Raw genomic sequence first — 20,805 nt, 5'->3', positions numbered from 1 at the left:
TGTAACAGCCCCTCCCACCGTGGCCCTTTCGAAAAAAGCGGTCAAGGATAAAAAAAATTATGAATGGGTGCGGTATTTAAGAAATGCTCTCGCAAATGAATAGTGTGAATGGTGCTATTAAAGTGGGCACCAGACACTGCTGCTTTTGGCAGTCTCCGGTGAATGCCGACGTGAAATACTTAGTTCTTGTGATGTATTTTCTACCCCTGATAAAGACCCTCGCGATTATCATCGTCGTCGTCGGCGGCGGCGCTTTGGTAATAGCGACAACTCGCCATTGTATCACTTAAGGTGAGGTACCTTCCGCAAGCGACTGAGATGGCACTAAGCGATTGAAGCTGATTTGCCACCTCTTGTTTGATCAGCGTCATAAGGGCTTGAATGTAACTTGCGATGGGACACAGCAAGAAGTAGCGTCGCACTTTTAGTACTAAAATTTGAGTTGGAGAACTGGGTCAAAGATGGGAAATTCATTCCGCCAAGTGTACAAATGGTGAAAATGAGGTGTGTGTGGGGAAGCATATTGCGCCAGTGACCGTGTGGCCTAATGGATAAGGCGTCGGACTTCGGATCCGAAGATTGCAGGTTCGAATCCTGTCACGGTCGAGTTTTTCCTGTTCTGCAAAAGATGCATGCTGTTTTAGTGTGTTGTTTGAGTACTGCAAAACTAGTTGAAAGTAGCTGCTGTCCGCTTCCTGGCTGCAAAACCGGCGTCTACCTGAAGCACAAGCAACACAAGGGTGATCTGTAGCGAAATTTTCGGCACAGTGCCGTTCAGGAGAGTTTTTGTTGCAACTACTGCATCTGATTCAGGACCCAAGGGCTACGCCACAGGCGTCTGCGCACAGTCGAGCATGTGTGTTGAATAATGGTGCTGATAGCCACGTATCATTTCAAGCAGATTTGATGCCTTTCGGAGACAATTTTTCATTAAATAGGATTGTAGCTGATTTGTGGCAGCAGGAAATAAGCTGTAGTCAAAAGAATCTTCAATAGATGGTCGCAGGTCAAATCAGTATTGTATGGCTCGTAACCCTTGTGTACAGCCCGGCTAGCTCAGTCGGTAGAGCGTGAGACTCTTAATCTCAGGGTCGTGGGTTCGAGCCCCACGCTGGGCGGCTCAAAATTTTGTGTCTATGCGGATCCAACATGCGCCCCTCTCGTGAGCCTTGCGTGATGAACGTAACGGGTTACGACGATGCCTAGCTTCGGATGAATATCAGAGGAACGGTATTTGAAGCTGAAAGTAACTCTGAAATGAAATAAATTTGTTTTGGAATTTAATTTGTACATCGATATGATGTGAGATGTGTAGGAAAGCAGCAGCTGTGCTAACGAAATGCAAATAATGGTCGCTCATGCGGTGCGTTTCGAGCTGAAGGGCTCCGATTCACTAGTCTGTAAGAACAAAGTACCCGAAAAGCGCGCTAGGAGGCGCCTCCTTAGCTCAGTGGCAGAGCGCTGGTCTAGTAAACCAGAGGTCGTGAGTTCGATCCTCACAGGAGGCAAATGAATTTTGTAACAGCCCCTCCCACCGTGGCCCTTTCGAAAAAAGCGGTCAAGGATATAAAAATTATGAATGGGTGCGGTATTTAAGAAATGCTCTCGCAAATGAATAGTGTGAATGGTGCTATTAAAGTGGGCACCAGACACTGCTGCTTTTGGCAGTCTCCGGTGAATGCCGACGTGAAATACTTAGTTCTTGTGATGTATTTTCTACCCCTGATAAAGACCATCGCGATTATCATCGTCGTCGTCGTCGTCGTCGGCGGCGGCGGCGGCGGCGCTTTGGTAATAGCGACAACTCGCCATTGTATCACTTAAGGTGAGGTACCTTCCGCAAGCGACTGAGATGGCACTAAGCGATTGAAGCTGATTTGCCACCTCTTGTTTGATCAGCGTCATAAGGGCTTGAATGTAACTTGCGATGGGACACAGCAAGAAGTAGCGTCGCACTTTTAGTACTAAAATTTGAGATGGAGAACTGGGTCAAAGATGGGAAATTCATTCCGCCAAGTGTACAAATGGTGAAAATGAGGTGTGTGTGGGGAAGCATATTGCGCCAGTGACCGTGTGGGCTAATGGATAAGGCGTCGGACTTCGGATCCGAAGATTGCAGGTTCGAATCCTGTCATGGTCGAGTTTTTCCTGTTCTGCAAAAGATGCATGCTGTTTTAGTGTGTTGTTTGAGTACTGCAAAACTAGTTGAAAGTAGCTGCTGTCCGCTTCCTGGCTGCAAAACCGGCGTCTACCTGAAGCACAAGCAACACAAGGGTGATCTGTAGCGAAATTTTCGGCACAGTGCCGTTCAGGAGAGTTTTTGTTGCAACTACTGCATCTGATTCAGGACCCAAGGGCTACGCCACAGGCGTCTGCGCACAGTCGAGCATGTGTGTTGAATAATGGTGCTGATAGCCACGTATCATTTCAAGCAGATTTGATGCCTTTCGGAGACAATTTTTCATTAAATAGGATTGTAGCTGATTTGTGGCAGCAGGAAATAAGCTGTAGTCAAAAGAATCTTCAATAGATGGTCGCAGGTCAAATCAGTATTGTATGGCTCGTAACCCTTGTGTACAGCCCGGCTAGCTCAGTCGGTAGAGCATGAGACTCTTAATCTCAGGGTCGTGGGTTCGAGCCCCACGCTGGGCGGCTCAAAATTTTGTGTCTACGCGGATCCAACATGCGCCCCTCTCGTGGGCCTTGCGTGATGAACGTAACGGATTACGACGATGCCTAGCTTCGGATGAATATCAGAGGAACGGTATTTGAAGCTGAAAGTAACTCTGAAATGAAATAAATTTGTTTTGGAATTTAATTTGTACATCGATATGGTGTGAGATGTGTAGGAAAGCAGCAGCTGTGCTAACGAAATGCAAATAATGGTCGCTCATGCGGTGCGTTTCGAGCTGAAGGGCTCCGATTGACTAGTCTGTAAGAACAAAGTACCCGAAAAGCGCGCTAGGAGGCGCCTCCTTAGCTCAGTGGCAGAGCGCTGGTCTAGTAAACCAGAGGTCGTGAGTTCGATCCTCACAGGAGGCAAATGAATTTTGTAACAGCCCCTCCCACCGTGGCCCTTTCGAAAAAAGCGGTCAAGGATAAAAAAAATTATGAATGGGTGAGGTATTTAAGAAATGCTCTCGCAAATGAATAGTGTGAATGGTGCTATTAAAGTGGGCACCAGACACTGCTGCTTTTGGCAGTCTCCGGTGAATGCCGACGTGAAATACTTAGTTCTTGTGATGTATTTTCTACCCCTGATAAAGACCCTCGCGATTATCATCGTCGTCGTCGGCGGCGGCGCTTTGGTAATAGCGACAACTCGCCATTGTATCACTTAAGGTGAGGTACCTTCCGCAAGCGACTGAGATGGCACTAAGCGATTGAAGCTGATTTGCCACCTCTTGTTTGATCAGCGTCATAAGGGCTTGAATGTAACTTGCGATGGGACACAGCAAGAAGTAGCGTCGCACTTTTAGTACTAAAATTTGAGTTGGAGAACTGGGTCAAAGATGGGAAATTCATTCCGCCAAGTGTACAAATGGTGAAAATGAGGTGTGTGTGGGGAAGCATATTGCGCCAGTGACCGTGTGGCCTAATGGATAAGGCGTCGGACTTCGGATCCGAAGATTGCAGGTTCGAATCCTGTCACGGTCGAGTTTTTCCTGTTCTGCAAAAGATGCATGCTGTTTTAGTGTGTTGTTTGAGTACTGCAAAACTAGTTGAAAGTAGCTGCTGTCCGCTTCCTGGCTGCAAAACCGGCGTCTACCTGAAGCACAAGCAACACAAGGGTGATCTGTAGCGAAATTTTCGGCACAGTGCCGTTCAGGAGAGTTTTTGTTGCAACTACTGCATCTGATTCAGGACCCAAGGGCTACGCCACAGGCGTCTGCGCACAGTCGAGCATGTGTGTTGAATAATGGTGCTGATAGCCACGTATCATTTCAAGCAGATTTGATGCCTTTCGGAGACAATTTTTCATTAAATAGGATTGTAGCTGATTTGTGGCAGCAGGAAATAAGCTGTAGTCAAAAGAATCTTCAATAGATGGTCGCAGGTCAAATCAGTTTTGTATGGCTCGTAACCCTTGTGTACAGCCCGGCTAGCTCAGTCGGTAGAGCATGAGACTCTTAATCTCAGGGTCGTGGGTTCGAGCCCCACGCTGGGCGCCTCAAAATTTTGTGTCTACGCGGATCCAACATGCGCCCCTCTCGTGAGCCTTGCGTGATGAACGTAACGGGTTACGACGATGCCTAGCTTCGGATGAATATCAGAGGAACGGTATTTGAAGCTGAAAGTAACTCTGAAATGAAATAAATTTGTTTTGGAATTTAATTTGTACATCGATATGGTGTGAGATGTGTAGGAAAGCAGCAGCTGTGCTAACGAAATGCAAATAATGGTCGCTCATGCGGTGCGTTTCGAGCTGAAGGGCTCCGATTGACTAGTCTGTAAGAACAAAGTACCCGAAAAGCGCGCTAGGAGGCGCCTCCTTAGCTCAGTGGCAGAGCGCTGGTCTAGTAAACCAGAGGTCGTGAGTTCGATCCTCACAGGAGGCAAATGAATTTTGTAACAGCCCCTCCCACCGTGGCCCTTTCGAAAAAAGCGGTCAAGGATAAAAAAAATTATGAATGGGTGCGGTATTTAAGAAATGCTCTCGCAAATGAATAGTGTGAATGGTGCTATTAAAGTGGGCACCAGACACTGCTGCTTTTGGCAGTCTCCGGTGAATGCCGACGTGAAATACTTAGTTCTTGTGATGTATTTTCTACCCCTGATAAAGACCCTCGCGATTATCATCGTCGTCGTCGGCGGCGGCGGCGGCGCTTTGGTAATAGCGACAACTCGCCATTGTATCACTTAAGGTGAGGTACCTTCCGCAAGCGACTGAGATGGCACTAAGCGATTGAAGCTGATTTGCCACCTCTTGTTTGATCAGCGTCATAAGGGCTTGAATGTAACTTGCGATGGGACACAGCAAGAAGTAGCGTCGCACTTTTAGTACTAAAATTTGAGATGGAGAACTGGGTCAAAGATGGGAAATTCATTCCGCCAAGTGTACAAATGGTGAAAATGAGGTGTGTGTGGGGAAGCATATTGCGCCAGTGACCGTGTGGGCTAATGGATAAGGCGTCGGACTTCGGATCCGAAGATTGCAGGTTCGAATCCTGTCATGGTCGAGTTTTTCCTGTTCTGCAAAAGATGCATGCTGTTTTAGTGTGTTGTTTGAGTACTGCAAAACTAGTTGAAAGTAGCTGCTGTCCGCTTCCTGGCTGCAAAACCGGCGTCTACCTGAAGCACAAGCAAGACAAGGGTGATGTGTAGCGAAATTTTCGGCACAGTGCCGTTCAGGAGAGTTTTTGTTGCAACTACTGCATCTGATTCAGGACCCAAGGGCTACGCCACAGGCGTCTGCGCACAGTCGAGCATGTGTGTTGAATAATGGTGCTGATAGCCACGTATCATTTCAAGCAGATTTGATGCCTTTCGGAGACAATTTTTCATTAAATAGGATTGTAGCTGATTTGTGGCAGCAGGAAATAAGCTGTAGTCAAAAGAATCTTCAATAGATGGTCGCAGGTCAAATCAGTATTGTATGGCTCGTAACCCTTGTGTACAGCCCGGCTAGCTCAGTCGGTAGAGCATGAGACTCTTAATCTCAGGGTCGTGGGTTCGAGCCCCACGCTGGGCGGCTCAAAATTTTGTGTCTACGCGGATCCAACATGCGCCCCTCTCGTGAGCCTTGCGTGATGAACGTAACGGGTTACGACGATGCCTAGCTTCGGATGAATATCAGAGGAACGGTATTTGAAGCTGAAAGTAACTCTGAAATGAAATAAATTTGTTTTGGAATTTAATTTGTACATCGATATGGTGTGAGATGTGTAGGAAAGCAGCAGCTGTGCTAACGAAATGCAAATAATGGTCGCTCATGCGGTGCGTTTCGAGCTGAAGGGCTCCGATTGACTAGTCTGTAAGAACAAAGTACCCGAAAAGCGCGCTAGGAGGCGCCTCCTTAGCTCAGTGGCAGAGCGCTGGTCTAGTAAACCAGAGGTCGTGAGTTCGATCCTCACAGGAGGCAAATGAATTTTGTAACAGCCCCTCCCACCGTGGCCCTTTCGAAAAAAGCGGTCAAGGATAAAAAAAATTATGAATGGGTGCGGTATTTAAGAAATGCTCTCGCAAATGAATAGTGTGAATGGTGCTATTAAAGTGGGCACCAGACACTGCTGCTTTTGGCAGTCTCCGGTGAATGCCGACGTGAAATACTTAGTTCTTGTGATGTATTTTCTACCCCTGATAAAGACCCTCGCGATTATCATCGTCGTCGTCGGCGGCGGCGGCGGCGCTTTGGTAATAGCGACAACTCGCCATTGTATCACTTAAGGTGAGGTACCTTCCGCAAGCGACTGAGATGGCACTAAGCGATTGAAGCTGATTTGCCACCTCTTGTTTGATCAGCGTCATAAGGGCTTGAATGTAACTTGCGATGGGACACAGCAAGAAGTAGCGTCGCACTTTTAGTACTAAAATTTGAGATGGAGAACTGGGTCAAAGATGGGAAATTCATTCCGCCAAGTGTACAAATGGTGAAAATGAGGTGTGTGTGGGGAAGCATATTGCGCCAGTGACCGTGTGGGCTAATGGATAAGGCGTCGGACTTCGGATCCGAAGATTGCAGGTTCGAATCCTGTCATGGTCGAGTTTTTCCTGTTCTGCAAAAGATGCATGCTATTTTAGTGTGTTGTTTGAGTACTGCAAAACTAGTTGAAAGTAGCTGCTGTCCGCTTCCTGGCTGCAAAACCGGCGTCTACCTGAAGCACAAGCAAGACAAGGGTGATGTGTAGCGAAATTTTCGGCACAGTGCCGTTCAGGAGAGTTTTTGTTGCAACTACTGCATCTGATTCAGGACCCAAGGGCTACGCCACAGGCGTCTGCGCACAGTCGAGCATGTGTGTTGAATAATGGTGCTGATAGCCACGTATCATTTCAAGCAGATTTGATGCCTTTCGGAGACAATTTTTCATTAAATAGGATTGTAGCTGATTTGTGGCAGCAGGAAATAAGCTGTAGTCAAAAGAATCTTCAATAGATGGTCGCAGGTCAAATCAGTATTGTATGGCTCGTAACCCTTGTGTACAGCCCGGCTAGCTCAGTCGGTAGAGCATGAGACTCTTAATCTCAGGGTCGTGGGTTCGAGCCCCACGCTGGGCGGCTCAAAATTTTGTGTCTACGCGGATCCAACATGCGCCCCTCTCGTGAGCCTTGCGTGATGAACGTAACGGGTTACGACGATGCCTAGCTTCGGATGAATATCAGAGGAACGGTATTTGAAGCTGAAAGTAACTCTGAAATGAAATAAATTTGTTTTGGAATTTAATTTGTACATCGATATGGTGTGAGATGTGTAGGAAAGCAGCAGCTGTGCTAACGAAATGCAAATAATGGTCGCTCATGCGGTGCGTTTCGAGCTGAAGGGCTCCGATTGACTAGTCTGTAAGAACAAAGTACCCGAAAAGCGCGCTAGGAGGCGCCTCCTTAGCTCAGTGGCAGAGCGCTGGTCTAGTAAACCAGAGGTCGTGAGTTCGATCCTCACAGGAGGCAAATGAATTTTGTAACAGCCCCTCCCACCGTGGCCCTTTCGAAAAAAGCGGTCAAGGATAAAAAAAATTATGAATGGGTGAGGTATTTAAGAAATGCTCTCGCAAATGAATAGTGTGAATGGTGCTATTAAAGTGGGCACCAGACACTGCTGCTTTTGGCAGTCTCCGGTGAATGCCGACGTGAAATACTTAGTTCTTGTGATGTATTTTCTACCCCTGATAAAGACCCTCGCGATTATCATCGTCGTCGTCGGCGGCGGCGCTTTGGTAATAGCGACAACTCGCCATTGTATCACTTAAGGTGAGGTACCTTCCGCAAGCGACTGAGATGGCACTAAGCGATTGAAGCTGATTTGCCACCTCTTGTTTGATCAGCGTCATAAGGGCTTGAATGTAACTTGCGATGGGACACAGCAAGAAGTAGCGTCGCACTTTTAGTACTAAAATTTGAGTTGGAGAACTGGGTCAAAGATGGGAAATTCATTCCGCCAAGTGTACAAATGGTGAAAATGAGGTGTGTGTGGGGAAGCATATTGCGCCAGTGACCGTGTGGCCTAATGGATAAGGCGTCGGACTTCGGATCCGAAGATTGCAGGTTCGAATCCTGTCACGGTCGAGTTTTTCCTGTTCTGCAAAAGATGCATGCTGTTTTAGTGTGTTGTTTGAGTACTGCAAAACTAGTTGAAAGTAGCTGCTGTCCGCTTCCTGGCTGCAAAACCGGCGTCTACCTGAAGCACAAGCAACACAAGGGTGATCTGTAGCGAAATTTTCGGCACAGTGCCGTTCAGGAGAGTTTTTGTTGCAACTACTGCATCTGATTCAGGACCCAAGGGCTACGCCACAGGCGTCTGCGCACAGTCGAGCATGTGTGTTGAATAATGGTGCTGATAGCCACGTATCATTTCAAGCAGATTTGATGCCTTTCGGAGACAATTTTTCATTAAATAGGATTGTAGCTGATTTGTGGCAGCAGGAAATAAGCTGTAGTCAAAAGAATCTTCAATAGATGGTCGCAGGTCAAATCAGTTTTGTATGGCTCGTAACCCTTGTGTACAGCCCGGCTAGCTCAGTCGGTAGAGCATGAGACTCTTAATCTCAGGGTCGTGGGTTCGAGCCCCACGCTGGGCGCCTCAAAATTTTGTGTCTACGCGGATCCAACATGCGCCTCTCTCGTGAGCCTTGCGTGATGAACGTAACGGGTTACGACGATGCCTAGCTTCGGATGAATATCAGAGGAACGGTATTTGAAGCTGAAAGTAACTCTGAAATGAAATAAATTTGTTTTGGAATTTAATTTGTACATCGATATGGTGTGAGATGTGTAGGAAAGCAGCAGCTGTGCTAACGAAATGCAAATAATGGTCGCTCATGCGGTGCGTTTCGAGCTGAAGGGCTCCGATTCACTAGTCTGTAAGAACAAAGTACCCGAAAAGCGCGCTAGGAGGCGCCTCCTTAGCTCAGTGGCAGAGCGCTGGTCTAGTAAACCAGAGGTCGTGAGTTCGATCCTCACAGGAGGCAAATGAATTTTGTAACAGCCCCTCCCACCGTGGCCCTTTCGAAAAAAGCGGTCAAGGATAAAAAAAATTATGAATGGGTGAGGTATTTAAGAAATGCTCTCGCAAATGAATAGTGTGAATGGTGCTATTAAAGTGGGCACCAGACACTGCTGCTTTTGGCAGTCTCCGGTGAATGCCGACGTGAAATACTTAGTTCTTGTGATGTATTTTCTACCCCTGATAAAGACCCTCGCGATTATCATCGTCGTCGTCGGCGGCGGCGCTTTGGTAATAGCGACAACTCGCCATTGTATCACTTAAGGTGAGGTACCTTCCGCAAGCGACTGAGATGGCACTAAGCGATTGAAGCTGATTTGCCACCTCTTGTTTGATCAGCGTCATAAGGGCTTGAATGTAACTTGCGATGGGACACAGCAAGAAGTAGCGTCGCACTTTTAGTACTAAAATTTGAGTTGGAGAACTGGGTCAAAGATGGGAAATTCATTCCGCCAAGTGTACAAATGGTGAAAATGAGGTGTGTGTGGGGAAGCATATTGCGCCAGTGACCGTGTGGCCTAATGGATAAGGCGTCGGACTTCGGATCCGAAGATTGCAGGTTCGAATCCTGTCACGGTCGAGTTTTTCCTGTTCTGCAAAAGATGCATGCTGTTTTAGTGTGTTGTTTGAGTACTGCAAAACTAGTTGAAAGTAGCTGCTGTCCGCTTCCTGGCTGCAAAACCGGCGTCTACCTGAAGCACAAGCAACACAAGGGTGATCTGTAGCGAAATTTTCGGCACAGTGCCGTTCAGGAGAGTTTTTGTTGCAACTACTGCATCTGATTCAGGACCCAAGGGCTACGCCACAGGCGTCTGCGCACAGTCGAGCATGTGTGTTGAATAATGGTGCTGATAGCCACGTATCATTTCAAGCAGATTTGATGCCTTTCGGAGACAATTTTTCATTAAATAGGATTGTAGCTGATTTGTGGCAGCAGGAAATAAGCTGTAGTCAAAAGAATCTTCAATAGATGGTCGCAGGTCAAATCAGTATTGTATGGCTCGTAAACCTTGTGTACAGCCCGGCTAGCTCAGTCGGTAGAGCATGAGACTCTTAACCTCAGGGTCGTGGGTTCGAGCCCCACGCTGGGCGGCTCAAAATTTTGTGTCTACGCGGATCCAACATGCGCCCCTCTCGTGAGCCTTGCGTGATGAACGTAACGGGTTACGACGATGCCTAGCTTCGGATGAATATCAGAGGAACGGTATTTGAAGCTGAAAGTAACTCTGAAATGAAATAAATTTGTTTTGGAATTTAATTTGTACATCGATATGGTGTGAGATGTGTAGGAAAGCAGCAGCTGTGCTAACGAAATGCAAATAATGGTCGCTCATGCGGTGCGTTTCGAGCTGAAGGGCTCCGATTGACTAGTCTGTAAGAACAAAGTACCCGAAAAGCGCGCTAGGAGGCGCCTCCTTAGCTCAGTGGCAGAGCGCTGGTCTAGTAAACCAGAGGTCGTGAGTTCGATCCTCACAGGAGGCAAATGAATTTTGTAACAGCCCCTCCCACCGTGGCCCTTTCGAAAAAAGCGGTCAAGGATAAAAAAAATTATGAATGGGTGCGGTATTTAAGAAATGCTCTCGCAAATGAATAGTGTGAATGGTGCTATTAAAGTGGGCACCAGACACTGCTGCTTTTGGCAGTCTCCGGTGAATGCCGACGTGAAAGAAATACTTAGTTCTTGTGATGTATTTTCTACCCCTGATAAAGACCCTCGCGATTATCATCGTCGTCGTCGTCGGCGGCGGCGGCGCTTTGGTAATAGCGACAACTCGCCATTGTATCACTTAAGGTGAGGTACCTTCCGCAAGCGACTGAGATGGCACTAAGCGATTGAAGCTGATTTGCCACCTCTTGTTTGATCAGCGTCATAAGGGCTTGAATGTAACTTGCGATGGGACACAGCAAGAAGTAGCGTCGCACTTTTAGTACTAAAATTTGAGATGGAGAACTGGGTCAAAGATGGGAAATTCATTCCGCCAAGTATACAAATGGTGAAAATGAGGTGTGTGTGGGGAAGCATATTGCGCCAGTGACCGTGTGGCCTAATGGATAAGGCGTCGGACTTCGGATCCGAAGATTGCAGGTTCGAATCCTGTCACGGTCGTGTTTTTCCTGTTCTGCAAAAGATGCATGCTGTTTTAGTGTGTTGTTTGAGTACTGCAAAACTAGTTGAAAGTAGCTGCTGTCCGCTTCCTGGCTGCAAAACCGGCGTCTACCTGAAGCACAAGCAACACAAGGGTGATCTGTAGCGAAATTTTCGGCACAGTGCCGTTCAGGAGAGTTTTTGTTGCAACTACTGCATCTGATTCAGGACCCAAGGGCTACGCCACAGGCGTCTGCGCACAGTCGAGCATGTGTGTTGAATAATGGTGCTGATAGCCACGTATCATTTCAAGCAGATTTGATGCCTTTCGGAGACAATTTTTCATTAAATAGGATTGTAGCTGATTTGTGGCAGCAGGAAATAAGCTGTAGTCAAAAGAATCTTCAATAGATGGTCGCAGGTCAAATCAGTATTGTATGGCTCGTAACCCTTGTGTACAGCCCGGCTAGCTCAGTCGGTAGAGCATGAGACTCTTAATCTCAGGGTCGTGGGTTCGAGCCCCACGCTGGGCGGCTCAAAATTTTGTGTCTACGCGGATCCAACATGTGCCCCTCTCGTGAGCCTTGCGTGATGAACGTAACGGGTTACGACGATGCCTAGCTTCGGATGAATATCAGAGGAACGGTATTTGAAGCTGAAAGTAACTCTGAAATGAAATAAATTTGTTTTGGAATTTAATTTGTACATCGATATGGTGTGAGATGTGTAGGAAAGCAGCAGCTGTGCTAACGAAATGCAAATAATGGTCGCTCATGCGGTGCGTTTCGAGCTGAAGGGCTCCGATTCACTAGTCTGTAAGAACAAAGTACCCGAAAAGCGCGCTAGGAGGCGCCTCCTTAGCTCAGTGGCAGAGCGCTGGTCTAGTAAACCAAAGGTCGTGAGTTCGATCCTCACAGGAGGCAAATGAATTTTGTAACAGCCCCTCCCACCGTGGCCCTTTCGAAAAAAGCGGTCAAGGATAAAAAAAATTATGAATGGGTGAGGTATTTAAGAAATGCTCTCGCAAATGAATAGTGTGAATGGTGCTATTAAAGTGGGCACCAGACACTGCTGCTTTTGGCAGTCTCCGGTGAATGCCGACGTGAAATACTTAGTTCTTGTGATGTATTTTCTACCCCTGATAAAGACCCTCGCGATTATCATCGTCGTCGTCGGCGGCGGCGCTTTGGTAATAGCGACAACTCGCCATTGTATCACTTAAGGTGAGGTACCTTCCGCAAGCGACTGAGATGGCACTAAGCGATTGAAGCTGATTTGCCACCTCTTGTTTGATCAGCGTCATAAGGGCTTGAATGTAACTTGCGATGGGACACAGCAAGAAGTAGCGTCGCACTTTTAGTACTAAAATTTGAGTTGGAGAACTGGGTCAAAGATGGGAAATTCATTCCGCCAAGTGTACAAATGGTGAAAATGAGGTGTGTGTGGGGAAGCATATTGCGCCAGTGACCGTGTGGCCTAATGGATAAGGCGTCGGACTTCGGATCCGAAGATTGCAGGTTCGAATCCTGTCACGGTCGAGTTTTTCCTGTTCTGCAAAAGATGCATGCTGTTTTAGTGTGTTGTTTGAGTACTGCAAAACTAGTTGAAAGTAGCTGCTGTCCGCTTCCTGGCTGCAAAACCGGCGTCTACCTGAAGCACAAGCAACACAAGGGTGATCTGTAGCGAAATTTTCGGCACAGTGCCGTTCAGGAGAGTTTTTGTTGCAACTACTGCATCTGATTCAGGACCCAAGGGCTACGCCACAGGCGTCTGCGCACAGTCGAGCATGTGTGTTGAATAATGGTGCTGATAGCCACGTATCATTTCAAGCAGATTTGATGCCTTTCGGAGACAATTTTTCATTAAATAGGATTGTAGCTGATTTGTGGCAGCAGGAAATAAGCTGTAGTCAAAAGAATCTTCAATAGATGGTCGCAGGTCAAATCAGTATTGTATGGCTCGTACCCTTGTGTACAGCCCGGCTAGCTCAGTCGGTAGAGCATGAGACTCTTAACCTCAGGGTCGTGGGTTCGAGCCCCACGCTGGGCGGCTCAAAATTTTGTGTCTACGCGGATCCAACATGCGCCCCTCTCGTGAGCCTTGCGTGATGAACGTAACGGGTTACGACGATGCCTAGCTTCGGATGAATATCAGAGGAACGGTATTTGAAGCTGAAAGTAACTCTGAAATGAAATAAATTTGTTTTGGAATTTAATTTGTACATCGATATGGTGTGAGATGTGTAGGAAAGCAGCAGCTGTGCTAACGAAATGCAAATAATGGTCGCTCATGCGGTGCGTTTCGAGCTGAAGGGCTCCGATTGACTAGTCTGTAAGAACAAAGTACCCGAAAAGCGCGCTAGGAGGCGCCTCCTTAGCTCAGTGGCAGAGCGCTGGTCTAGTAAACCAGAGGTCGTGAGTTCGATCCTCACAGGAGGCAAATGAATTTTGTAACAGCCCCTCCCACCGTGGCCCTTTCGAAAAAAGCGGTCAAGGATAAAAAAAATTATGAATGGGTGCGGTATTTAAGAAATGCTCTCGCAAATGAATAGTGTGAATGGTGCTATTAAAGTGGGCACCAGACACTGCTGCTTTTGGCAGTCTCCGGTGAATGCCGACGTGAAAGAAATACTTAGTTCTTGTGATGTATTTTCTACCCCTGATAAAGACCCTCGCGATTATCATCGTCGTCGTCGGCGGCGGCGGCGCTTTGGTAATAGCGACAACTCGCCATTGTATCACTTAAGGTGAGGTACCTTCCGCAAGCGACTGAGATGGCACTAAGCGATTGAAGCTGATTTGCCACCTCTTGTTTGATCAGCGTCATAAGGGCTTGAATGTAACTTGCGATGGGACACAGCAAGAAGTAGCGTCGCACTTTTAGTACTAAAATTTGAGATGGAGAACTGGGTCAAAGATGGGAAATTCATTCCGCCAAGTGTACAAATGGTGAAAATGAGGTGTGTGTGGGGAAGCATATTGCGCCAGTGACCGTGTGGGCTAATGGATAAGGCGTCGGACTTCGGATCCGAAGATTGCAGGTTCGAATCCTGTCATGGTCGAGTTTTTCCTGTTCTGCAAAAGATGCATGCTGTTTTAGTGTGTTGTTTGAGTACTGCAAAACTAGTTGAAAGTAGCTGCTGTCCGCTTCCTGGCTGCAAAACCGGCGTCTACCTGAAGCACAAGCAACACAAGGGTGATCTGTAGCGAAATTTTCGGCACAGTGCCGTTCAGGAGAGTTTTTGTTGCAACTACTGCATCTGATTCAGGACCCAAGGGCTACGCCACAGGCGTCTGCGCACAGTCGAGCATGTGTGTTGAATAATGGTGCTGATAGCCACGTATCATTTCAAGCAGATTTGATGCCTTTCGGAGACAATTTTTCATTAAATAGGATTGTAGCTGATTTGTGGCAGCAGGAAATAAGCTGTAGTCAAAAGAATCTTCAATAGATGGTCGCAGGTCAAATCAGTATTGTATGGCTCGTAACCCTTGTGTACAGCCCGGCTAGCTCAGTCGGTAGAGCATGAGACTCTTAATCTCAGGGTCGTGGGTTCGAGCCCCACGCTGGGCGGCTCAAAATTTTGTGTCTACGCGGATCCAACATGCGCCCCTCTCGTGAGCCTTGCGTGATGAACGTAACGGGTTACGACGATGCCTAGCTTCGGATGAATATCAGAGGAACGGTATTTGAAGCTGAAAGTAACTCTGAAATGAAATAAATTTGTTTTGGAATTTAATTTGTACATCGATATGGTGTGAGATGTGTAGGAAAGCAGCAGCTGTGCTAACGAAATGCAAATAATGGTCGCTCATGCGGTGCGTTTCGAGCTGAAGGGCTCCGATTCACTAGTCTGTAAGAACAAAGTACCCGAAAAGCGCGCTAGGAGGCGCCTCCTTAGCTCAGTGGCAGAGCGCTGGTCTAGTAAACCAGAGGTCGTGAGTTCGATCCTCACAGGAGGCAAATGAATTTTGTAACAGCCCCTCCCACCGTGGCCCTTTCGAAAAAAGCGGTCAAGGATAAAAAAAATTATGAATGGGTGAGGTATTTAAGAAATGCTCTCGCAAATGAATAGTGTGAATGGTGCTATTAAAGTGGGCACCAGACACTGCTGCTTTTGGCAGTCTCCGGTGAATGCCGACGTGAAATACTTAGTTCTTGTGATGTATTTTCTACCCCTGATAAAGACCCTCGCGATTATCATCGTCGTCGTCGTCGTCGTCAGCGGCGGCAGCGCTTTGGTAATAGCGACAACTCGCCATTGTATCACTTAAGGTGAGGTACCTTCCGCAAGCGACTGAGATGGCACTAAGCGATTGAAGCTGATTTGCCACCTCTTGTTTGATCAGCGTCATAAGGGCTTGAATGTAACTTGCGATGGGACACAGCAAGAAGTAGCGTCGCACTTTTAGTACTAAAATTTGAGTTGGAGAACTGGGTCAAAGATGGGAAATTCATTCCGCCAAGTGTACAAATGGTGAAAATGAGGTGTGTGTGGGGAAGCATATTGCGCCAGTGACCGTGTGGCCTAATGGATAAGGCGTCGGACTTCGGATCCGAAGATTGCAGGTTCGAATCCTGTCACGGTCGAGTTTTTCCTGTTCTGCAAAAGATGCATGCTGTTTTAGTGTGTTGTTTGAGTACTGCAAAACTAGTTGAAAGTAGCTGCTGTCCGCTTCCTGGCTGCAAAACCGGCGTCTACCTGAAGCACAAGCAACACAAGGGTGATCTGTAGCGAAATTTTCGGCACAGTGCCGTTCAGGAGAGTTTTTGTTGCAACTACTGCATCTGATTCAGGACCCAAGAGCTACGCCACAGGCGTCTGCGCACAGTCGAGCATGTGTGTTGAATAATGGTGCTGATAGCCACGTATCATTTCAAGCAGATTTGATGCCTTTCGGAGACAATTTTTCATTAAATAGGATTGTAGCTGATTTGTGGCAGCAGGAAATAAGCTGTAGTCAAAAGAATCTTCAATAGATGGTCGCAGGTCAAATCAGTTTTGTATGGCTCGTAACCCTTGTGTACAGCCCGGCTAGCTCAGTCGGTAGAGCATGAGACTCTTAATCTCAGGGTCGTGGGTTCGAGCCCCACGCTGGGCGCCTCAAAATTTTGTGTCTACGCGGATCCAACATGCGCCCCTCTCGTGAGCCTTGCGTGATGAACGTAACGGGTTACGACGATGCCTAGCTTCGGATGAATATCAGAGGAACGGTATTTGAAGCTGAAAGTAACTCTGAAATGAAATAAATTTGTTTTGGAATTTAATTTGTACATCGATATGGTGTGAGATGTGTAGGAAAGCAGCAGCTGTGCTAACGAAATGCAAATAATGGTCGCTCATGCGGTGCGTTTCGAGCTGAAGGGCTCCGATTCACTAGTCTGTAAGAACAAAGTACCCGAAAAGCGCGCTAGGAGGCGCCTCCTTAGCTCAGTGGCAGAGCGCTGGTCTAGTAAACCAGAGGTCGTGAGTTCGATCCTCACAGGAGGCAAATGAATTTTGTAACAGCCCCTCCCACCGTGGCCCTTTCGAAAAAAGCGGTCAGGGATAAAAAAAATTATGAATGGGTGCGGTATTTAAGAAATGCTCTCGCAAATGAATAGTGTGAATGGTGCTATTAAAGTGGGCACCAGACACTGCTGCTTTTGGCAGTCTCCGGTGAATGCCGACGTGAAATACTTAGTTCTTGTGATGTATTTTCTACCCCTGATAAAGACCCTCGCGATTATCATCGTCGTCGTCGGCGGCGGCGCTTTGGTAATAGCGACAACTCGCCATTGTATCACTTAAGGTGAGGTACCTTCCGCAAGCGACTGAGATGGCACTAAGCGATTGAAGCTGATTTGCCACCTCTTGTTTGATCAGCGTCGTAAGGGCTTGAATGTAACTTGCGATGGGACACAGCAAGAAGTAGCGTCGCACTTTTAGTACTAAAATTTGAGATGGAGAACTGGGTCAAAGATGGGAAATTCATTCCGCCAAGTGTACAAATGGTGAAAATGAGGTGTGTGTGGGGAAGCATATTGCGCCAGTGACCGTGTGGCCTAATGGATAAGGCGTCGGACTTCGGATCCGAAGATTGCAGGTTCGAATCCTGTCACGGTCGAGTTTTTCCTGTTCTGCAAAAGATGCATGCTGTTTTAGTGTGTTGTTTGAGTACTGCAAAACTAGTTGAAAGTAGCTGCTGTCCGCTTCCTGGCTGCAAAACCGGCGTCTACCTGAAGCACAAGCAACACAAGGGTGATCTGTAGCGAAATTTTCGGCACAGTGCCGTTCAGGAGAGTTTTTGTTGCAACTACTGCATCTGATTCAGGACCCAAGGGCTACGCCACAGGCGTCTGCGCACAGTCGAGCATGTGTGTTGAATAATGGTGCTGATAGCCACGTATCATTTCAAGCAGATTTGATGCCTTTCGGAGACAATTTTTCATTAAATAGGATTGTAGCTGATTTGTGGCAGCAGGAAATAAGCTGTAGTCAAAAGAATCTTCAATAGATGGTCGCAGGTCAAATCAGTTTTGTATGGCTCGTAACCCTTGTGTACAGCCCGGCTAGCTCAGTCGGTAGAGCATGAGACTCTTAATCTCAGGGTCGTGGGTTCGAGCCCCACGCTGGGCGCCTCAAAATTTTGTGTCTACGCGGATCCAACATGCGCCCCTCTCGTGAGCCTTGCGTGATGAACGTAACGGGTTACGACGATGCCTAGCTTCGGATGAATATCAGAGGAACGGTATTTGAAGCTGAAAGTAACTCTGAAATGAAATAAATTTGTTTTGGAATTTAATTTGTACATCGATATGGTGTGAGATGTGTAGGAAAGCAGCAGCTGTGCTAACGAAATGCAAATAATGGTCGCTCATGCGGTGCGTTTCGAGCTGAAGGGCTCCGATTCACTAGTCTGTAAGAACAAAGTACCCGAAAAGCGCGCTAGGAGGCGCCTCCTTAGCTCAGTGGCAGAGCGCTGGTCTAGTAAACCAGAGGTCGTGAGTTCGATCCTCACAGGAGGCAAATGAATTTTGTAACAGCCCCTCCCACCGTGGCCCTTTCGAAAAAAGCGGTCAAGGATAAAAAAAATTATGAATGGGTGCGGTATTTAAGAAATGCTCTCGCAAATGAATAGTGTGAATGGTGCTATTAAAGTGGGCACCAGACACTGCTGCTTTTGGCAGTCTCCGGTGAATGCCGACGTGAAAGAAATACTTAGTTCTTGTGATGTATTTTCTACCCCTGATAAAGACCCTCGCGATTATCATCGTCGTCGTCGGCGGCGGCGGCGCTTTGGTAATAGCGACAACTCGCCATTGTATCACTTAAGGTGAGGTACCTTCCGCAAGCGACTGAGATGGCACTAAGCGATTGAAGCTGATTTGCCACCTCTTGTTTGATCAGCGTCATAAGGGCTTGAATGTAACTTGCGATGGGACACAGCAAGAAGTAGCGTCGCACTTTTAGTACTAAAATTTGAGATGGAGAACTGGGTCAAAGATGGGAAATTCATTCCGCCAAGTGTACAAATGGTGAAAATGAGGTGTGTGTGGGGAAGCATATTGCGCCAGTGACCGTGTGGGCTAATGGATAAGGCGTCGGACTTCGGATCCGAAGATTGCAGGTTCGAATCCTGTCATGGTCGAGTTTTTCCTGTTCTGCAAAAGATGCATGCTGTTTTAGTGTGTTGTTTGAGTACTGCAAAACTAGTTGAAAGTAGCTGCTGTCCGCTTCCTGGCTGCAAAACCGGCGTCTACCTGAAGCACAAGCAACACAAGGGTGATCTGTAGCGAAATTTTCGGCACAGTGCCGTTCAGGAGAGTTTTTGTTGCAACTACTGCATCTGATTCAGGACCCAAGGGCTACGCCACAGGCGTCTGCGCACAGTCGAGCATGTGTGTTGAATAATGGTGCTGATAGCCACGTATCATTTCAAGCAGATTTGATGCCTTTCGGAGACAATTTTTCATTAAATAGGATTGTAGCTGATTTGTGGCAGCAGGAAATAAGCTGTAGTCAAAAGAATCTTCAATAGATGGTCGCAGGTCAAATCAGTATTGTATGGCTCGTAACCCTTGTGTACAGCCCGGCTAGCTCAGTCGGTAGAGCATGAGACTCTTAATCTCAGGGTCGTGGGTTCGAGCCCCACGCTGGGCGGCTCAAAATTTTGTGTCTACGCGGATCCAACATGCGCCCCTCTCGTGAGCCTTGCGTGATGAACGTAACGGGTTACGACGATGCCTAGCTTCGGATGAATATCAGAGGAACGGTATTTGAAGCTGAAAGTAACTCTGAAATGAAATAAATTTGTTTTGGAATTTAATTTGTACATCGATATGGTGTGAGATGTGTAGGAAAGCAGCAGCTGTGCTAACGAAATGCAAATAATGGTCGCTCATGCGGTGCGTTTCGAGCTGAAGGGCTCCGATTCACTAGTCTGTAAGAACAAAGTACCCGAAAAGCGCGCTAGGAGGCGCCTCCTTAGCTCAGTGGCAGAGCGCTGGTCTAGTAAACCAGAGGTCGTGAGTTCGATCCTCACAGGAGGCAAATGAATTTTGTAACAGCCCCTCCCACCGTGGCCCTTTCGAAAAAAGCGGTCAAGGATAAAAAAAATTATGAATGGGTGAGGTATTTAAGAAATGCTCTCGCAAATGAATAGTGTGAATGGTGCTATTAAAGTGGGCACCAGACACTGCTGCTTTTGGCAGTCTCCGGTGAATGCCGACGTGAAATACTTAGTTCTTGTGATGTATTTTCTACCCCTGATAAAGACCCTCGCGATTATCATCGTCGTCGTCGTCGTCGTCAGCGGCGGCAGCGCTTTGGTAATAGCGACAACTCGCCATTGTATCACTTAAGGTGAGGTACCTTCCGCAAGCGACTGAGATGGCACTAAGCGATTGAAGCTGATTTGCCACCTCTTGTTTGATCAGCGTCATAAGGGCTTGAATGTAACTTGCGATGGGACACAGCAAGAAGTAGCGTCGCACTTTTAGTACTAAAATTTGAGTTGGAGAACTGGGTCAAAGATGGGAAATTCATTCCGCCAAGTGTACAAATGGTGAAAATGAGGTGTGTGTGGGGAAGCATATTGCGCCAGTGACCGTGTGGCCTAATGGATAAGGCGTCGGACTTCGGATCCGAAGATTGCAGGTTCGAATCCTGTCACGGTCGAGTTTTTCCTGTTCTGCAAAAGATGCATGCTGTTTTAGTGTGTTGTTTGAGTACTGCAAAACTAGTTGAAAGTAGCTGCTGTCCGCTTCCTGGCTGCAAAACCGGCGTCTACCTGAAGCACAAGCAACACAAGGGTGATCTGTAGCGAAATTTTCGGCACAGTGCCGTTCAGGAGAGTTTTTGTTGCAACTACTGCATCTGATTCAGGACCCAAGAGCTACGCCACAGGCGTCTGCGCACAGTCGAGCATGTGTGTTGAATAATGGTGCTGATAGCCACGTATCATTTCAAGCAGATTTGATGCCTTTCGGAGACAATTTTTCATTAAATAGGATTGTAGCTGATTTGTGGCAGCAGGAAATAAGCTGTAGTCAAAAGAATCTTCAATAGATGGTCGCAGGT

General features: G+C 47.2%; 40 non-coding genes across 40 annotated transcripts; all 40 read left to right on the top strand.

The window, feature by feature from the left end:
* The first annotated feature begins 533 nt into the window (after window positions 1-533).
* Window positions 534-606, top strand: Trnar-ucg (transfer RNA arginine (anticodon UCG)). The gene has a single exon. It is a non-coding gene; the product is annotated as a tRNA-Arg (tRNA).
* Window positions 607-1,045: 439 nt separating this feature from the next.
* Window positions 1,046-1,118, top strand: Trnak-cuu (transfer RNA lysine (anticodon CUU)). Its single transcript has one exon. It is a non-coding gene; the product is annotated as a tRNA-Lys (tRNA).
* Window positions 1,119-1,436: 318 nt separating this feature from the next.
* Trnat-agu (transfer RNA threonine (anticodon AGU)) lies at window positions 1,437-1,508 on the top strand. The gene has a single exon. It is a non-coding gene; the product is annotated as a tRNA-Thr (tRNA).
* Window positions 1,509-2,067: 559 nt separating this feature from the next.
* Trnar-ucg (transfer RNA arginine (anticodon UCG)) lies at window positions 2,068-2,140 on the top strand. Its single transcript has one exon. It is a non-coding gene; the product is annotated as a tRNA-Arg (tRNA).
* A 439-nt stretch (window positions 2,141-2,579) lies between these two features.
* Trnak-cuu (transfer RNA lysine (anticodon CUU)) lies at window positions 2,580-2,652 on the top strand. The gene has a single exon. It is a non-coding gene; the product is annotated as a tRNA-Lys (tRNA).
* A 318-nt stretch (window positions 2,653-2,970) lies between these two features.
* On the top strand, window positions 2,971-3,042 carry Trnat-agu (transfer RNA threonine (anticodon AGU)). The gene has a single exon. It is a non-coding gene; the product is annotated as a tRNA-Thr (tRNA).
* Window positions 3,043-3,584: 542 nt separating this feature from the next.
* On the top strand, window positions 3,585-3,657 carry Trnar-ucg (transfer RNA arginine (anticodon UCG)). Its single transcript has one exon. It is a non-coding gene; the product is annotated as a tRNA-Arg (tRNA).
* A 439-nt stretch (window positions 3,658-4,096) lies between these two features.
* Window positions 4,097-4,169, top strand: Trnak-cuu (transfer RNA lysine (anticodon CUU)). The gene has a single exon. It is a non-coding gene; the product is annotated as a tRNA-Lys (tRNA).
* A 318-nt stretch (window positions 4,170-4,487) lies between these two features.
* On the top strand, window positions 4,488-4,559 carry Trnat-agu (transfer RNA threonine (anticodon AGU)). Its single transcript has one exon. It is a non-coding gene; the product is annotated as a tRNA-Thr (tRNA).
* Window positions 4,560-5,107: 548 nt separating this feature from the next.
* Window positions 5,108-5,180, top strand: Trnar-ucg (transfer RNA arginine (anticodon UCG)). Its single transcript has one exon. It is a non-coding gene; the product is annotated as a tRNA-Arg (tRNA).
* Window positions 5,181-5,619: 439 nt separating this feature from the next.
* Window positions 5,620-5,692, top strand: Trnak-cuu (transfer RNA lysine (anticodon CUU)). Its single transcript has one exon. It is a non-coding gene; the product is annotated as a tRNA-Lys (tRNA).
* A 318-nt stretch (window positions 5,693-6,010) lies between these two features.
* Trnat-agu (transfer RNA threonine (anticodon AGU)) lies at window positions 6,011-6,082 on the top strand. Its single transcript has one exon. It is a non-coding gene; the product is annotated as a tRNA-Thr (tRNA).
* Window positions 6,083-6,630: 548 nt separating this feature from the next.
* Window positions 6,631-6,703, top strand: Trnar-ucg (transfer RNA arginine (anticodon UCG)). The gene has a single exon. It is a non-coding gene; the product is annotated as a tRNA-Arg (tRNA).
* Window positions 6,704-7,142: 439 nt separating this feature from the next.
* Trnak-cuu (transfer RNA lysine (anticodon CUU)) lies at window positions 7,143-7,215 on the top strand. Its single transcript has one exon. It is a non-coding gene; the product is annotated as a tRNA-Lys (tRNA).
* Window positions 7,216-7,533: 318 nt separating this feature from the next.
* Trnat-agu (transfer RNA threonine (anticodon AGU)) lies at window positions 7,534-7,605 on the top strand. Its single transcript has one exon. It is a non-coding gene; the product is annotated as a tRNA-Thr (tRNA).
* Window positions 7,606-8,147: 542 nt separating this feature from the next.
* Trnar-ucg (transfer RNA arginine (anticodon UCG)) lies at window positions 8,148-8,220 on the top strand. The gene has a single exon. It is a non-coding gene; the product is annotated as a tRNA-Arg (tRNA).
* A 439-nt stretch (window positions 8,221-8,659) lies between these two features.
* On the top strand, window positions 8,660-8,732 carry Trnak-cuu (transfer RNA lysine (anticodon CUU)). Its single transcript has one exon. It is a non-coding gene; the product is annotated as a tRNA-Lys (tRNA).
* A 318-nt stretch (window positions 8,733-9,050) lies between these two features.
* On the top strand, window positions 9,051-9,122 carry Trnat-agu (transfer RNA threonine (anticodon AGU)). The gene has a single exon. It is a non-coding gene; the product is annotated as a tRNA-Thr (tRNA).
* A 542-nt stretch (window positions 9,123-9,664) lies between these two features.
* Trnar-ucg (transfer RNA arginine (anticodon UCG)) lies at window positions 9,665-9,737 on the top strand. Its single transcript has one exon. It is a non-coding gene; the product is annotated as a tRNA-Arg (tRNA).
* Window positions 9,738-10,176: 439 nt separating this feature from the next.
* On the top strand, window positions 10,177-10,249 carry Trnak-cuu (transfer RNA lysine (anticodon CUU)). Its single transcript has one exon. It is a non-coding gene; the product is annotated as a tRNA-Lys (tRNA).
* Window positions 10,250-10,567: 318 nt separating this feature from the next.
* Window positions 10,568-10,639, top strand: Trnat-agu (transfer RNA threonine (anticodon AGU)). The gene has a single exon. It is a non-coding gene; the product is annotated as a tRNA-Thr (tRNA).
* A 552-nt stretch (window positions 10,640-11,191) lies between these two features.
* Window positions 11,192-11,264, top strand: Trnar-ucg (transfer RNA arginine (anticodon UCG)). The gene has a single exon. It is a non-coding gene; the product is annotated as a tRNA-Arg (tRNA).
* Window positions 11,265-11,703: 439 nt separating this feature from the next.
* Window positions 11,704-11,776, top strand: Trnak-cuu (transfer RNA lysine (anticodon CUU)). Its single transcript has one exon. It is a non-coding gene; the product is annotated as a tRNA-Lys (tRNA).
* A 318-nt stretch (window positions 11,777-12,094) lies between these two features.
* Trnat-agu (transfer RNA threonine (anticodon AGU)) lies at window positions 12,095-12,166 on the top strand. The gene has a single exon. It is a non-coding gene; the product is annotated as a tRNA-Thr (tRNA).
* A 542-nt stretch (window positions 12,167-12,708) lies between these two features.
* Window positions 12,709-12,781, top strand: Trnar-ucg (transfer RNA arginine (anticodon UCG)). The gene has a single exon. It is a non-coding gene; the product is annotated as a tRNA-Arg (tRNA).
* A 438-nt stretch (window positions 12,782-13,219) lies between these two features.
* On the top strand, window positions 13,220-13,292 carry Trnak-cuu (transfer RNA lysine (anticodon CUU)). Its single transcript has one exon. It is a non-coding gene; the product is annotated as a tRNA-Lys (tRNA).
* A 318-nt stretch (window positions 13,293-13,610) lies between these two features.
* On the top strand, window positions 13,611-13,682 carry Trnat-agu (transfer RNA threonine (anticodon AGU)). The gene has a single exon. It is a non-coding gene; the product is annotated as a tRNA-Thr (tRNA).
* A 549-nt stretch (window positions 13,683-14,231) lies between these two features.
* Trnar-ucg (transfer RNA arginine (anticodon UCG)) lies at window positions 14,232-14,304 on the top strand. The gene has a single exon. It is a non-coding gene; the product is annotated as a tRNA-Arg (tRNA).
* Window positions 14,305-14,743: 439 nt separating this feature from the next.
* On the top strand, window positions 14,744-14,816 carry Trnak-cuu (transfer RNA lysine (anticodon CUU)). Its single transcript has one exon. It is a non-coding gene; the product is annotated as a tRNA-Lys (tRNA).
* A 318-nt stretch (window positions 14,817-15,134) lies between these two features.
* Window positions 15,135-15,206, top strand: Trnat-agu (transfer RNA threonine (anticodon AGU)). Its single transcript has one exon. It is a non-coding gene; the product is annotated as a tRNA-Thr (tRNA).
* Window positions 15,207-15,760: 554 nt separating this feature from the next.
* On the top strand, window positions 15,761-15,833 carry Trnar-ucg (transfer RNA arginine (anticodon UCG)). The gene has a single exon. It is a non-coding gene; the product is annotated as a tRNA-Arg (tRNA).
* Window positions 15,834-16,272: 439 nt separating this feature from the next.
* On the top strand, window positions 16,273-16,345 carry Trnak-cuu (transfer RNA lysine (anticodon CUU)). Its single transcript has one exon. It is a non-coding gene; the product is annotated as a tRNA-Lys (tRNA).
* A 318-nt stretch (window positions 16,346-16,663) lies between these two features.
* Trnat-agu (transfer RNA threonine (anticodon AGU)) lies at window positions 16,664-16,735 on the top strand. Its single transcript has one exon. It is a non-coding gene; the product is annotated as a tRNA-Thr (tRNA).
* Window positions 16,736-17,277: 542 nt separating this feature from the next.
* On the top strand, window positions 17,278-17,350 carry Trnar-ucg (transfer RNA arginine (anticodon UCG)). Its single transcript has one exon. It is a non-coding gene; the product is annotated as a tRNA-Arg (tRNA).
* A 439-nt stretch (window positions 17,351-17,789) lies between these two features.
* Trnak-cuu (transfer RNA lysine (anticodon CUU)) lies at window positions 17,790-17,862 on the top strand. The gene has a single exon. It is a non-coding gene; the product is annotated as a tRNA-Lys (tRNA).
* A 318-nt stretch (window positions 17,863-18,180) lies between these two features.
* Trnat-agu (transfer RNA threonine (anticodon AGU)) lies at window positions 18,181-18,252 on the top strand. The gene has a single exon. It is a non-coding gene; the product is annotated as a tRNA-Thr (tRNA).
* Window positions 18,253-18,801: 549 nt separating this feature from the next.
* Trnar-ucg (transfer RNA arginine (anticodon UCG)) lies at window positions 18,802-18,874 on the top strand. Its single transcript has one exon. It is a non-coding gene; the product is annotated as a tRNA-Arg (tRNA).
* A 439-nt stretch (window positions 18,875-19,313) lies between these two features.
* Trnak-cuu (transfer RNA lysine (anticodon CUU)) lies at window positions 19,314-19,386 on the top strand. The gene has a single exon. It is a non-coding gene; the product is annotated as a tRNA-Lys (tRNA).
* A 318-nt stretch (window positions 19,387-19,704) lies between these two features.
* Window positions 19,705-19,776, top strand: Trnat-agu (transfer RNA threonine (anticodon AGU)). The gene has a single exon. It is a non-coding gene; the product is annotated as a tRNA-Thr (tRNA).
* Window positions 19,777-20,330: 554 nt separating this feature from the next.
* Trnar-ucg (transfer RNA arginine (anticodon UCG)) lies at window positions 20,331-20,403 on the top strand. The gene has a single exon. It is a non-coding gene; the product is annotated as a tRNA-Arg (tRNA).
* The last annotated feature ends 402 nt before the right edge of the window (window positions 20,404-20,805 follow it).

The sequence above is a fragment of the Schistocerca cancellata genome, chromosome 8 (assembly GCF_023864275.1).
Source record: "Schistocerca cancellata isolate TAMUIC-IGC-003103 chromosome 8, iqSchCanc2.1, whole genome shotgun sequence".
Classification (NCBI taxonomy): domain Eukaryota; kingdom Metazoa; phylum Arthropoda; class Insecta; order Orthoptera; family Acrididae; genus Schistocerca; species Schistocerca cancellata.
Note: the sequence above shows the minus strand (reverse complement) of the source record. Positions and strands in the feature narration are given on the sequence as shown.